This window comes from Numida meleagris, chromosome 1, assembly GCF_002078875.1.
Source record: "Numida meleagris isolate 19003 breed g44 Domestic line chromosome 1, NumMel1.0, whole genome shotgun sequence".
NCBI lineage: Eukaryota > Metazoa > Chordata > Aves > Galliformes > Numididae > Numida > Numida meleagris.
Window position 1 is genome coordinate 165,649,235 of NC_034409.1, and position 12,843 is coordinate 165,662,077.

The following is a 12,843-nucleotide window of genomic DNA, read 5'->3' on the forward strand; positions in this document are numbered from 1 at the left end:
ACATGCTTAAAATCTAATAGATTACAGTAAGCAGTCCATTACAATGCCACAGGAGATCGTCCACTAAACGTTCACAAACACATGTGCAGCACAGCAACACATCTCCTCCAAAGCCATATCTGTTCATGACGTCAGAGCTCTCCATAAAAATCAAGTGAATTTAAAGCCACACTTATTGGCTATTTCCTATGTGAAGCTTCACTTTCTCTATAGCTCTTCTGTTCTCATAATAATATGCTAGTCAGAATATTTGAATCTTGGAGAAACAAAACACAGCTGAAGTAGCTGGAAGGCTAAGGGCTTGGGAAGCAATTTCCTCCAATTCATCAGGAGACAAAGGGAGAGGGATGATTTTGTTCCTGTTAATAAAAGCTGAATTGCTTTGCTGGCACAGTTCCCCTCATATTTTGCTTGTTCTTGCTTTCATGGCCCACTTCAACCACAGCCCTACGACCAAGGTCCTTGAGTTGGTGTCCTTGCTTTGGGTGCAAGGACCAGGAAAACACTGTCAACCACTTTTGTTGACGTGACCCAGCATCCCTGGCCAGGCTCTCCAAACACATGGTTAGAGATGATGCCTCCCCTGTGAAATCTATGCCTCCTCCGTAGAAGCACTGAAGGTCATTCTGGATGGGGCTTTGAGCAACCTGGTCTAGAGGGAGGTGTCCCTGCCTACAGCAGGAGGTTGGAACTAGATGATCTTAAAGGTCCCTTCCAACCCAAACCATTCTATGATTCTATGATCATCCAAGAGGAAACTGAATTATTTGTATTGCCACAGCTCCCTGGTCAGCAGTAGAAGGCACAGAATTGAATGACAACAAATGAGGATTAAACTTCACTCCATACCAAGAAATGTCAACTAAATTAATTCCAATTGTAAGCTTCCAGCGCATATCCCAAAAGGTCTGCTGTGTACACAAGGCTAGAGAGGCTTTCATATGCAGACATGATGGGGGGATTTCCACTCTGCAGTGGGTCTGGAGAGAATACTGGGCAAATATGAGCTTGATCAGCCTTTGCTTTCCTTTACTATTTCATAGTGTTCATGCTTGTAGGGGGGAATCTTATCACGGAATCTTTCTACTTTCCTCATATGATATATATACATGTTTAAAAGATACATATATGTTAAAACACTCGTAAACTTTAATTATGGAACAAGCCCACTAAAAAAAGGGCAGAATGCTTCACTCATTTTTACCACTACAGTTGTGTCCAGACAAGAACTCCAAGTTCTGTGTTACAGCCATTTATCTTGCAGAGAAAACAATCTCATAAACTAAAACCATCTCACACAGTTGAAGACATTTGGTGAGTAATCAGTTACTGTAAATCACACAGAAAAATCTTGAGCGGGCTCCTGTAGAGCAGCCCTTGTGTCTATGGCACCCTGTGCATCCTTGGGACACATGCTACACTTCATGAATATTCTTCAGCAATCCTCCTTGTTCAACAGGATAGCAATTACACAACACAGTAAAACGTAACAGCTCACGTTGTAAATTGTGGTCATTAGTGTTATTCTGGGGTCTGTGTCACAAGAGACACAAGAAGCCAGATGAAGTGAGGTTGTCTGACTGCACAGAAATCCCTCAATAAAGCTGCTCTGCAAATAAAGATGCTTTGCAAGAGAGAGGATTTGTCCAGCAGTGCTGTGGGAGATTTGCAGTGATGGGCTCCAGGTAACGTGTTATTGCTATCTGCAGCTTTGATTTCTAGCACTGCAGTGTGTTGCGGGCAGAAGTGTTTTGTGCAGAACCTGGTTCTCTCATCTGCAGGGTCTTCTGCTGGTGATGGTTTTATCAGAGCCCCTCCTGCTTTGCTCTGAGCAGCGCTGTCTCTTGCCCTGCCCTCAGCAGAAGCCAAATATTTTAGGAGAGATCACAATGACATTTCTTGCAGGTGCCAAACAATGCATAATTAATCCATCCGTCCCAAACCATAGAGCATAAGGCTGCAGTTGTGACACAATCAGCGTGAATTTGCAGCAATACTGAATAACTGAAGTTACTCTAGGTTTAGAGCAGAATAAATCACAGACGTACAGACAGTAACACTGAGGAAGTGCTGAGGAGCTATCCGATTTCTCTTCCCTCCCTTGACAGAAAAAAACCATACTCATGCTGTTCAGCTGAGCCTCTTTTTGTGCTATTGTCTCCAAAGCTATACTCTCCAAAGTAAGCACCTAGAAATATAACTGCTGTGGTAAAACTCAGGAAAAAAAAAACCCGAACACACATCTTCACAAAGCTGTCTGTTAAAGCTACAAGTTCCAAAGTAGAAATGTATGAGATCACAATGTGAGAAAAAAAAAACAACAACAACAAAGGTAAAGAGACTAATGAATGCAAACATTGTTTATGTAGATAAAACAGAGAAACAGAAAGAAACCAAGAGCTACCCATGGATCAGCACTCACCCATCTGAGACACGGTCATACCAAATGCCCTAAGAACTACCCGCTGCTCTGAACAGCCTATGTACTGCCAGGAGGTGCAGTGAAAAGAGGTCCCCTGTAAAGCTGTGCTGTCCCTATGAGTCATTTGTAGGGTCTGCCAGCCCCAGGGTGTCACCTGGCTCCAGCTCTCATGAGGACCAGATTTGGGAGGAAAACAGTTTATTTTTTGATTTCACTTGTTTAAGGTATGCTGTAGTACATTATTAATCCCACATTTCAGCTCTGATGCCGGGGGGATGGGGCTCAAGGGAGAGGTTGGCTCTGCATATCTCCCGCTCTGCCATCACCCATCTGTACCTGCTTGCAGGGATTTGGTTTTCATCACCTAAGCAAAAAGGGAAAATGGGAGAAGAGCAACAAAAATGGAATCTACAAGGAAACATGGGGGAAACTGTGAAGCAGCATCTGAGAGTCATGTCTGGCCAACCCAAGAAGATTCCCCCCAATAAAAATGTGAAGGACAGCTTTACCTTTCTCCTTTACCTGGAGGAGAAAGGAAACCACCTTGCCCCAGGCCAACAAAGGGCGGGCAGAGACCTGGTGGTGATGAGATGACCAGGACACCCTCCTGGCCACCAGTGGCCCAAGGGTTCGTGGACTCCTTCCCCTTGTCCCATTGTCCCCTCATTCCATCATGGTCCCTGGGGCCTTAGCAACAGTGCCCCCTCCTTGTTGGTCACCACTCCTTTACCACCTAGCACATCCCTGCAGGCAAGGAGATGGTGGTTCCCGCCAGCTTGCAATCTGTCCCAGATGTTTCCACAGGGCTGAGGGATCCTGGTACCGGTGCAGGCTCTTGCCTTGGCGAAGGACATGTGAGACCACATTGTGGAGGTCAGACTGCCTCGTTTTCTGAAAGCAGTATGCTGACCTGCAAGCTCGTTGGGTGTTTCTCCATGAGGACAGCCCAAACATGTCACCCTTGGACCCATCTGTTGAAGTCATGCTGGAAGGTCTCCATCCAAGGACTTTCTCACTGTTTTTTTCTTTCAGAGCTGGCCAGTACGCGCTGTATCCTGAGCCCTCTCTGCCACGAGCTGTTCCCATTGTCTGCAGTGCAATGTCATCCTCATCCCTGCTGATGTTGGGGCATTGAATGACTGCATGGCATCCCATCCTGCCGTCCTTCAAAAGGCTCTCTGGACTTTTTCCTCCAACCAAAGGTGAAATAAGGTTGCTTATTCTTCTGGCGGCTGAGTGTTTGAGCTGAAAGGGTCTGACATCCTCACAAGGGTCAATGACTCAGGCAAAAGCTGCTTCTTCGTTTCATTCAGAGAGTGCTTGAAAGGGAAACCACATTGCAAGGGAGGGCTTGCTGCAGTCCAGCAAGATACGCTGGTGATGTCAGGAAGCGTGTGGTCTCCGTGTTTTGTCCTTTCCAGCCAGTTTTGTCTTACGGGGAGCAAACGGCAACAGGTGAAACAAAACAAAATGTGACAAGGTCAGTGACCATGAAAATGGGCTGCCTGCAAAGCTTGATATCCCCTTTGGCTCAATATTGCAGCCTGCTCTTCCTCTTTGGTAGAACAGTAGCAAAAACCACACTGAAATGTCAGTGGATTTGACCTTTATGTGGGATCTAAGACGCTAAAATCAGTAAGAGGGGAGTTGGATATTAAGAAAAATTTCTTCTCAGAAAGAGTGGTGAGGCACTGGCACAGGCTGCCCAGGGAAGTGGTAGAGTCACTGACCCTGGAGGTGTTCAAGAACCGTGTGGACATGGCACTGATGGACACGGTTAGTGGACATGGTGGTGATGGGCTGATGGTTGGACTTGATTATTTTAGTGGTCTTTTCCAACCTTAACAATTCTATCATTCTATGGAGGCTTTTCTGTGTGTCTGGAGCCAGGGGCACTGCTCATCTCCTCTCCTGAACAGTATGATTTTGATTTTCACCTTGTGACCCCAAAATGTCCCCCCATGCACTCAGATGGAAGAATCAGGGGCGTGCAATGGTGCTGTTAACAGGGACTGGGGATTGACTTCTCATTACGAAACAGGAGTGGTTTTGTTTGGCAAGTGGATTTCCCTGAAATAAAGTAATTTAAATCAAATTTATATATTGTATAATATAATATAATATAATATATATTATATATATATTGTATTATATAATATTATATAATATATATATATATATTAGAGAGGCGTATATATATATACATGCCTCTCATGTGCTATGGATTTTATAACCAACTCGAATTTCTTACAGAGAAAAAGTCAGTTCTGCATGACAGGATAGCCAGAGGAGTGAGCCTTAGTCAGCTCAGCAAACATAGACCTATTTTTAATCCAAAGGACCTCTGCTAGTCCTTACCCATTTAATATAAAAGCAGGATTTACTACACATACAACTTAATCTCCTTTTTAAATTTGCATAGAGATCCCAGAGCATGTGCATGAACAGGTTTTGAGATAAGAGAGGGAAGGCCTCAGGAATCGAAGTCATTATTTTTGCATGAAGTATTTAAATGCTAAACATAAATATTGAGAGGATGGAATTCCCACGCACTCAGAGACCTCACTTTTGAGCTTCTGAGAATTTTGTCTTACATCCAATTATTAAGAGCACAGTTTATAAGTGAATGATAAAAAAAAAACACAATAAACCTCTAAAGCAAAGACACTTGGCAGGCTTTGTTTTACAGTTAATGGGATAGGTCACAGGGAAAACAGAAGCAAACGTGGCACACTTCGCTTCTCACCCAGAGCTGGATGTGTCAGGCAGTAGAAAACCGCCCTGCAGAAGGACCTTCCTCTGTGGTGACCTCGAGGTGGATTGGAGCTGGAGTTCCTGCGGTGCTCATTCATCAGTCTCCCTCATGGTAATTTGCATGATTTACGTTCTCACCATTGTGATTAGGTGCTGGAAAAAAAATGATCTACACTGGAGCTGACTTCAGAAAGCAACGTTCTTAGTCCAAATCCAATCAAGCTCCGCAGCAGGCAGCCCTTTTGATTTAGCATGAATTTGAATATGTGTGGCCCCGAGAATAACCCTCCTGGCTTTGGAAACCTCAGAGATGAAAAGACTATCACGTAAATGATGTGCAGAGGATTATCTCTGTGAACTGTCCTTCCTTCCTCCAGAGGCCGTTTTGCTGGAGTGAATAGTGAGATGCTGCACTGGAGTGAAATCCATTATAAAATGCAGTCAAATGAAGCTCAGTGGGGACATTTATTTTTCCAGACACAAAAGTGAGTCTGGAGGAATCCCACCAGAACGGTTCATGGGGTTTTCGTGGACTCACATCGCAGTGCAGTGAAGAGCAGAATTTTGCTTTGCTGGAGGCAATCTTACTGGACTATTTTTTGTTCTTTTGCCCCTAATAGCTTTAATAAAGCTGGCAAAATGTGTCTGCCTTTGAATGTAAAATCCCTGACTCTGTTGATGTCATTGTGACTCCAGTGGGCCAACATTTTAATCTGAAGTGTTCTCCTACTGCTACTCTCCATCTGTGCCAGGATACTGGGAAAAATTTCTTCTCAGAAAGAGTGGTGAGGCACTGGTACAAACTCCCCAGGGAGGTGGTGGAGGAGGTGTCCCTAGTGGTGTTCAAGAGCCATGTAGGTGTGGCACTGAGGGACATGGTCAGTGGGCATGGTGGGGATGGGCCGGTGGTTGGACTAGGTGATCTTAGTGATCTTTTCCAGTCTTAATGATTCTATGAGTCAATTCTTTCCAAGACATCCAAGTGACAGTCAGGCTCTTGCTTGCCCACAACTGCAAACCAAAGAACAAAAAATGGCACACTGCATTTTCATTGGTCTGATTCTCACTCCTGAAGTGGGGCAAAATATTAGAGTAGAATGCTGGGCAGCAATGCTCCTGCATGCCTTTCTGAGCCTAATTGCTGTATCAGACTTCAAAAGCCAATCTTGACCAGTGTTAATTAGCATGAATAGTCCATGGCTAGTTGTTCAGGCCAATAGCTCATGCTTATGGGGGAGGAAGAAATCAGAAGAAATGTGTTATTTAACTACTACAGTCTGAGAGAATGAGTGTGAACCCTAAACCTCAGCCAGGTTCAATCAGACAGATAAATGAACAGGAATGTATTTATTAGCCTGCTACATCATGAAAGTAAGGACCTGTTCTCTCCTAATGATGTTTGTGAAACCATTAACCAGCCTCACTACACTAGTGACAGCTCTTTCCTATGCTCTTGAGTGGTTCTCCCGCCCTACAATTTTTCTCCTCTGAACAGAAAGCTGTAGTGCTGATTGCGAAGGACAGATATCTAATTATAGGATGTGCTATTAGTAGATTCCGGGAAATGAAAAGTCCGCAGCTGATATAGTGTAAAGAATGATGAAGCATCACATATCCATAACGTGACTTAAAAGAGGATTTATTGGAATTTTCAGATTTTTTCCCTGTTAAATCCTTGGGAAAGCCTGGTTGGAGCAAGATTTGGAGGGCTTTCTATCAACTTTTCCCAAAACTAAACTTTGCAAGTTTTCCTGATGGTTTTGTCCTGCTACTCTGGCACAATGCCCTTTGTGCAGATGTATCAGGACATTTTATAATCCAGTACTTCACAGCACGGCTGAGGGTGGCAGAGGTCCCTCTGCTCCAGCCCCTGCCCCAGCAGGAACACCCAGAGCAGGGTGCCCAGGGCCACGTCCAGGCGGCTCTAGGAGATCCTCAAGGAGGAGACCCACAGCCTCTGGGCAGCCCGTGCCAGTGCTCTGTCACTGCACAGCACAGAAGTGCTCCTGGTGTTCAGAGGGAACCTCCTGTGATCCAGTTTGTGCCCATGGCCTCTGCTCCTGGCACTGGACTCCTTGGAGGCAGACAGTATTTGTCAACAGATCAAAGGCTTGAGATCTTGCTGCACTCAGGCACACATCCCAGCAAATTCCTGGGTCACGCTGTCCCTTTGCTATCCTTGTCTTTGGCTTCCCATCAGGCTTGGTGTCCTCAGACTGGGCTTATGAGGAATGACCTTGGGAAGGTATAAGAGCTGGGCTGTTTCCAGTTGGCACACACCTCTGTCCTTGCTAACAGTCTGCTTTATGGTAACAATTGCACAAGATATATTGTTTAAACTAAAACAGAGAGAAAGATAGAATAGGAAGTGTCCAACAGAAAAGGTATAAAATAAGGGGAAACTGACCCTTCTTTCTATGCTATTGAAAGCTTCATAAAGATAACAAGCCTTTAAAGTTTATGACCAAGGTCTCAGAGTAGTACTGATTTGGTTTTTATGCTTCAGCTATCTGCACAATTTTTGGACTGCTTTTGACCCCCCTCATCCCCGCCTGCATCTTCCTCCTCTCCCCTGCCCATTTCTGGGTTATTTTGCTCTTTGAATGGAATTGTACTGTCACAGCATTATCTACGGATCTGTGTCTGTGACAGGAGTACAGCAGGCCCACAGGCCTGGAAAAGAAAGAAAGGAAAAAAAAAGTGTCGTCGGTTTAGGGGCCGGCCCGGCCTGGTCCAGTGGCTAATGCAGCAGGGGACCTGCGGACCCACGCCCTGGGGAGAACAAAGGGAAAAGGGGAAAGGGTAGGAAAACCGCAGACGGATCTAAACAGCGGCAACAATCTGAGGAGGAACGCCAATTTACTAAATATGATATCAAAATTGAGGCCAATAAATCAAAACAGTGAAAGAGAGAGTTCAAAGCTGATATTCTTACTCTGTAAGCTGCAGGGGGACCACGTGCTTCTCTACCACATATGAAGAGAGAACTCCCCGTCTACCAGGCAGCTTCACCAGCCCCTCCAGACGCAAAGACTCCTGGGGCGTGCAGCTCCTCCCCTCCACCTCGGAGAACCAAGCACCCAAAAATGGCACTCCCGAGAACCAGAAGATTAACTCTTTAACTGTCAGTGCTTTACATGATGTTAAGATGTGGAATACCGACAACAAAAAAAATCACAAAACCATGACATGTACCTATCCATTTTTCACAGCCTTGCTGTCAGTTCTCCTAAGGCCATTCCATCAGGCTGAGTTAACCTCATTTGGTGGTGTTGTAAAGCGCATTTGGGCTTGTCTCTTCTCAGTAGATGCTCCTAGAAGTTTTCTGTGCTGGTACTTACTCAGTTAATGGGTGCCAGGTCTTTGTAGGCTAAAACACCTGGCTCCAGAGCCCCTGTTATACGGTAATGGTATGAATGGAGATAAATCTTTGGATTTCACCATTATTTTATTCTGGGCAAAAATACAGAGAAAGGGATCATTTATAATTCCAGACTTACGGATCCTTCACCCCTTTCTCTTTCTCACACTCTCCTCCTGGACTACTATATCTTAGGTTAGATCTAAACTTTGGCCAAAACCTAGAAGAAACATAAATCAGAACAAGCAAATGATTACTGGTTAGATATAGAGGTGTTAAATGAAAAAAAAAGTATGGTATATTCTTGATATAATGTACAAAGAAGTAACAGAGCAACATGGGTTAGAAGGATGCTGTAGCCCGTCTAAATATTGGAAATGCTAGTCCTTGTTAGTTTTATGGGAAACCCAGGGCAGCCTGTCAGAAGAGGAATAACGTGATTTTGACATTACTAATGAGATAGTGGCTGTGGGACTCTGAAACAGATGAAAATGATATAAAGAGTTTACTGGGCGGGGGTAAGCAGTAAGTTATAGAGAGAGAGTGACAAAATTATGTTTCAAGGATTTTGTTTCTCCTTGACATAACATGTCAAAAGCTGGAAATATCCCGGCATGGGCTGTAAACAGCTTTGACAACATGATTGATGTGAGCATTAACAGAAGTTATGACATCAAGTATGTGATCCTGCAAGTGCTTATTTTTCCCCATGAAAATGATTACCACAAGCACTTTGCCCAGTGACATGTGTGATCTTGTACCTCTGGTTCCTCAGACACACTACGAGAAGATCTCTGTGTAATGAAGAAAAGCTATCTCTATCATTCATTTTATATGTATATGCAAGTGACAAGACATTCAAAACAAGGATATTTTCAATAATCTTCATAGTGAGACTAGATTACAGTTCAGTTCTTATTACTACATCTGCCTTCTAACTTAGTGAGTTTTTTAGTAGTTCAGTTGTTCAGAAAAAAAAGTTAGGTATCCCACAGAAAGAGACAGTTTCACCTGATATTAACATTCCCCCTGTACTCAGCACTGGTGAGGCCGCACCTCGAGTACTGTGTTCAGTTTTGGGTCCCTCACTGCAAGAAAGACATTGAGGCCCTGGAGCGTGTCCAGAGAAGGGGATCCAGAGAAGGGGAATGGAGCTGATAAGGGGTCTGGAGCACAAGTCTTATGGGGAGCGGCTGAGGGAGCTGGGATTGTTCAGTCTGGAGAAGAGGAGGCTCAGGGGAGACCTTATTGCTCTCTACAATGACCTGAAGGGACACTGTGGTGAGGTGGGGGTACCTTCTCCCAGGTAACAGCAATGAGAGGTGATGGCCTTATGTTGTGCCAGGGAAGGCTCAGGCTAGATATTAAGAAAAAGTTCTTCTCAGAAAGAGTGGTGAGGCACTGGCACAGGCTGCCCAGGGAAGCGGTAGAGTCACTGACCCTGGAGGTGTTGAAGAACCATGTGGATGTGGCACTGAGGGACAAGGTTAGTGGGCATGGTGGGGATGGGCTGATGGTTGGCCTAGTCCTTTATCTGGTTCGCTCTTCTGAGGCAGAGTTGCGTGAAGTAGATAGTGTGATCCTTCAGTGCATATATAACAAGAAAGCACATTCTGGGAAGAAAATCATAGAGTAAAAGAAAATATGATGAAGGAGAGATTAATCGTTTGGCAGAGAAGTTGTTAATTTCCCACTCTCTCTTGGTACTTCCAGTGCAACCTGCAGTGCCAGCACAGTCCCTCCTTATCGTGCAAGTTCAGCTCCCCAAACAGCAGTCTTGCAAGAGAGAAAGAAAAGAGAGAAAATAGTCTTCTGTCTCCCTGGGGTTTGAGGGAAATTTGACTTCTAAAAAGATCCAAAATCCAGATGTCAAATAAAAATACCCCACTTTTTCATTTTTTGAACTGACTTTGGTTTTAGTCAGTTTTATGATTGCTGAAGGCTTGGGGTTGGCAAGGGTAAGCCTAGTCAACGAGGCTGTAAAGTGCAGCAGATAACAGCATCTTTGATCAATCAGGCAAAGAAGATAAAGACGCATTGCAAAAAAATTGGCCTGACAGCTTCAGAAATATCTTTCTTTCTGCCATTCATCTGTTTTTGGGATGAGGCTTGTAGAAATTAATCAGTGTTGGGGTGGAAGGTGGGGGAGATACAGGCTGATGACATGTACCCTGTCTGTGAGCTGGTGACAGGCTTTGCTTCAGTCATTTCAGATGAGGCTTCCCAGGTCACCGGAGTGCCCCTTTCTGCCTCAGCAAGGCGGCATTGGGCTGCTTGCTTCTTATTAGTGTCAGGTAAAAATCTGAGCAAGACAGAGGAGGACAGTCTCCAGGTGCCTTGTTAGATACAGAAGATATGACAATCACAGCAGCAAATAACACAAAGTATTTTATGGCTCAGGAAGGACATTGTGGTCTCATAAAAAAAAAAAAAAAAAAGAGGTTTTGAAGAGATATTGCAGCCAGAACAACTGTTTTTGCTATGCAGTACAAATCTGTGAATAAACATGCAAGCAGGCACACATTGTGCAGCTTTCAGCAAGCTGCAGACTACTGTCAATTTGACTTTAGACAGGAACCATTAACCCATTACTGTCTTTCTATTACGAGAACAAGAGCCCTTGGTGTTTGTCCATTCAGCAGTGAGCTCCGTGGCACTTGGACCATGACAAGCTGGGAGGCATTAGTGAATATAAGCAGTAAGTCATATTTTTTATACTCTGTCTATGCAGAAAGGAACTTTGATGAGATAAGAAGAGTGGCATTAGTATACCGCATAACCTCAGTGTTTATATTACGTCAAATGGTGTTTCAGTTAATGGGGAGACTGCCACATACAGTATTTGTACCTTGTAGAGAAGTCTTGGGGGCTTATAGTTTCCACCGCAATGCTCAGGTTAAATATTAAGAATTACCATGCAAAACATACGTGTGTACATTGTGTTTTTCTGCCATCTCACCCCTCCTTACAGGAAAATAGAAGAACCATCCATTCCCTACATAGAAGAGGCTTACATTTGCTTCTTGTGCAGCCAGTGCTCTTCAGACCAGGAATGATGCCTGCTGCTGTCTGAGATGAGTGACTGCTGGGAGAACATTTTGTCCCCCATGATTTGTGTTGTAGAAGACAGCTATAGACAAGAGTATGTTTATTACTCTGTAAATCAAAGATATAAATTTTATGTGTTTGCGGGGGAACCCATTGGATAGTACACATTATGGTGTTCTGCTCCCCAGGGCCACCGTAGGAAATCTGCACAGCAGGTAGTTGCCATCATTTGAGTGCACTGGAGAAGAGCTGGTGTAAAAGGACCACTGAGGGGGAACTGAGAGCATGTGCAAGGTAGCACTAGTAGCACAGCCTTAACACGCAGCTGTGTGGTCTTAGAGCCTTACAGTTGGCCCCAGAAGTAGGGTCACCCCACTGCTCTGACCCCACTACACTGAGGAGTATCTCTTCCCTGTCCCATCACACATCCCACCCACCCACCCCTTTTACTCAGAATTTGCCCACTGAATCACTGATGTTACAGTGGTATGAACATCTTCAGGGAATTTCTCCCTTCACCTAAATGAGATGTGGGCATTAACTTTGTAACATATATGCTTTTTTTTTCTCCCTTCTGGATGATTAAGAGGCAAAGTACTACACCAAGTGAGGAACAACAATAGTAATAAAAAGTAGTGTAATATTTTTTAAAGCCCAATATCTCCACACTTGCCCCACTGAGATACACCTTAGTATGAAGCTTATGTCACTGGTGGGACTCCAAGAGAAGCAAAGAAGCAAGGACATTATAATTAATAATGCTTTGCAGGAAACAAGTTATTGTGCTTGGGGCAAGAAGGGGGAAGGAAAATTCTTCTCTATTATTTTTTGAAGAGTTAATTGTTACTAGGCAAAGACTTGCTGCGTTGAGCCAGCAGGCGCTGCTTTATGACTACATTAATGTTAATGATATCCTCCGGACACGTATGAAAACAGTTTAACCTATTTCTTTCTCATTGCATTTCTCTGAATGTGTGGTCTTGCTCCAGTTATTTTTACAGTGTCAACACAGAGCGCTTGGATGGACCATGACCCCCCATTTGCACAGACGTGAGCAGGTAGATTTATAAGAACTTTTGTCATCTCCAATCACCCCAGGATAGACTTTGCAGATTAAGAGTTGAGGGAGATGGATAAAATGGGCTGTTTCTCTGGCATAAAATCATTCCTAGGGGTTACATAACATTTCTAAAATTACATTTTAACTGTTCCTAGGTGCACCAAACAGTAGTACCTGGGATCTAACTATTTATTCTCT

General features: G+C 44.1%; 1 protein-coding gene and 2 long non-coding RNA genes across 6 annotated transcripts in view; 2 read left to right on the plus strand and 1 right to left on the minus strand.

Annotated features, from left to right (window-relative positions):
- ERICH6B (glutamate rich 6B) overlaps nucleotides 1–8,576 on the minus strand; it is a 33,603-nt gene extending 25,027 nt beyond the window's left edge. For 2 of the 4 annotated variants that reach the window (XM_021375706.1, XM_021375679.1), the window contains exon 1: nucleotides 2,932–3,020. The gene's annotated coding sequence lies outside the window, so the exon portion shown is untranslated. Of the gene's footprint in view, nucleotides 1–2,931; nucleotides 3,034–8,111 lie in introns of those variants that run through there. The other 2 variants (XM_021375700.1, XM_021375689.1) reach the window with 2 other exon arrangements.
- LOC110387535 lies at nucleotides 3,212–5,890 on the plus strand. Its single transcript, XR_002432555.1, has 3 exons — nucleotides 3,212–3,295; nucleotides 3,455–3,624; nucleotides 5,173–5,890. It is a non-coding gene; the product is annotated as an uncharacterized LOC110387535 (long non-coding RNA).
- LOC110388654 lies at nucleotides 10,939–12,010 on the plus strand. The gene is made up of 3 exons (XR_002432948.1): nucleotides 10,939–11,235; nucleotides 11,509–11,679; nucleotides 11,774–12,010. It is a non-coding gene; the product is annotated as an uncharacterized LOC110388654 (long non-coding RNA).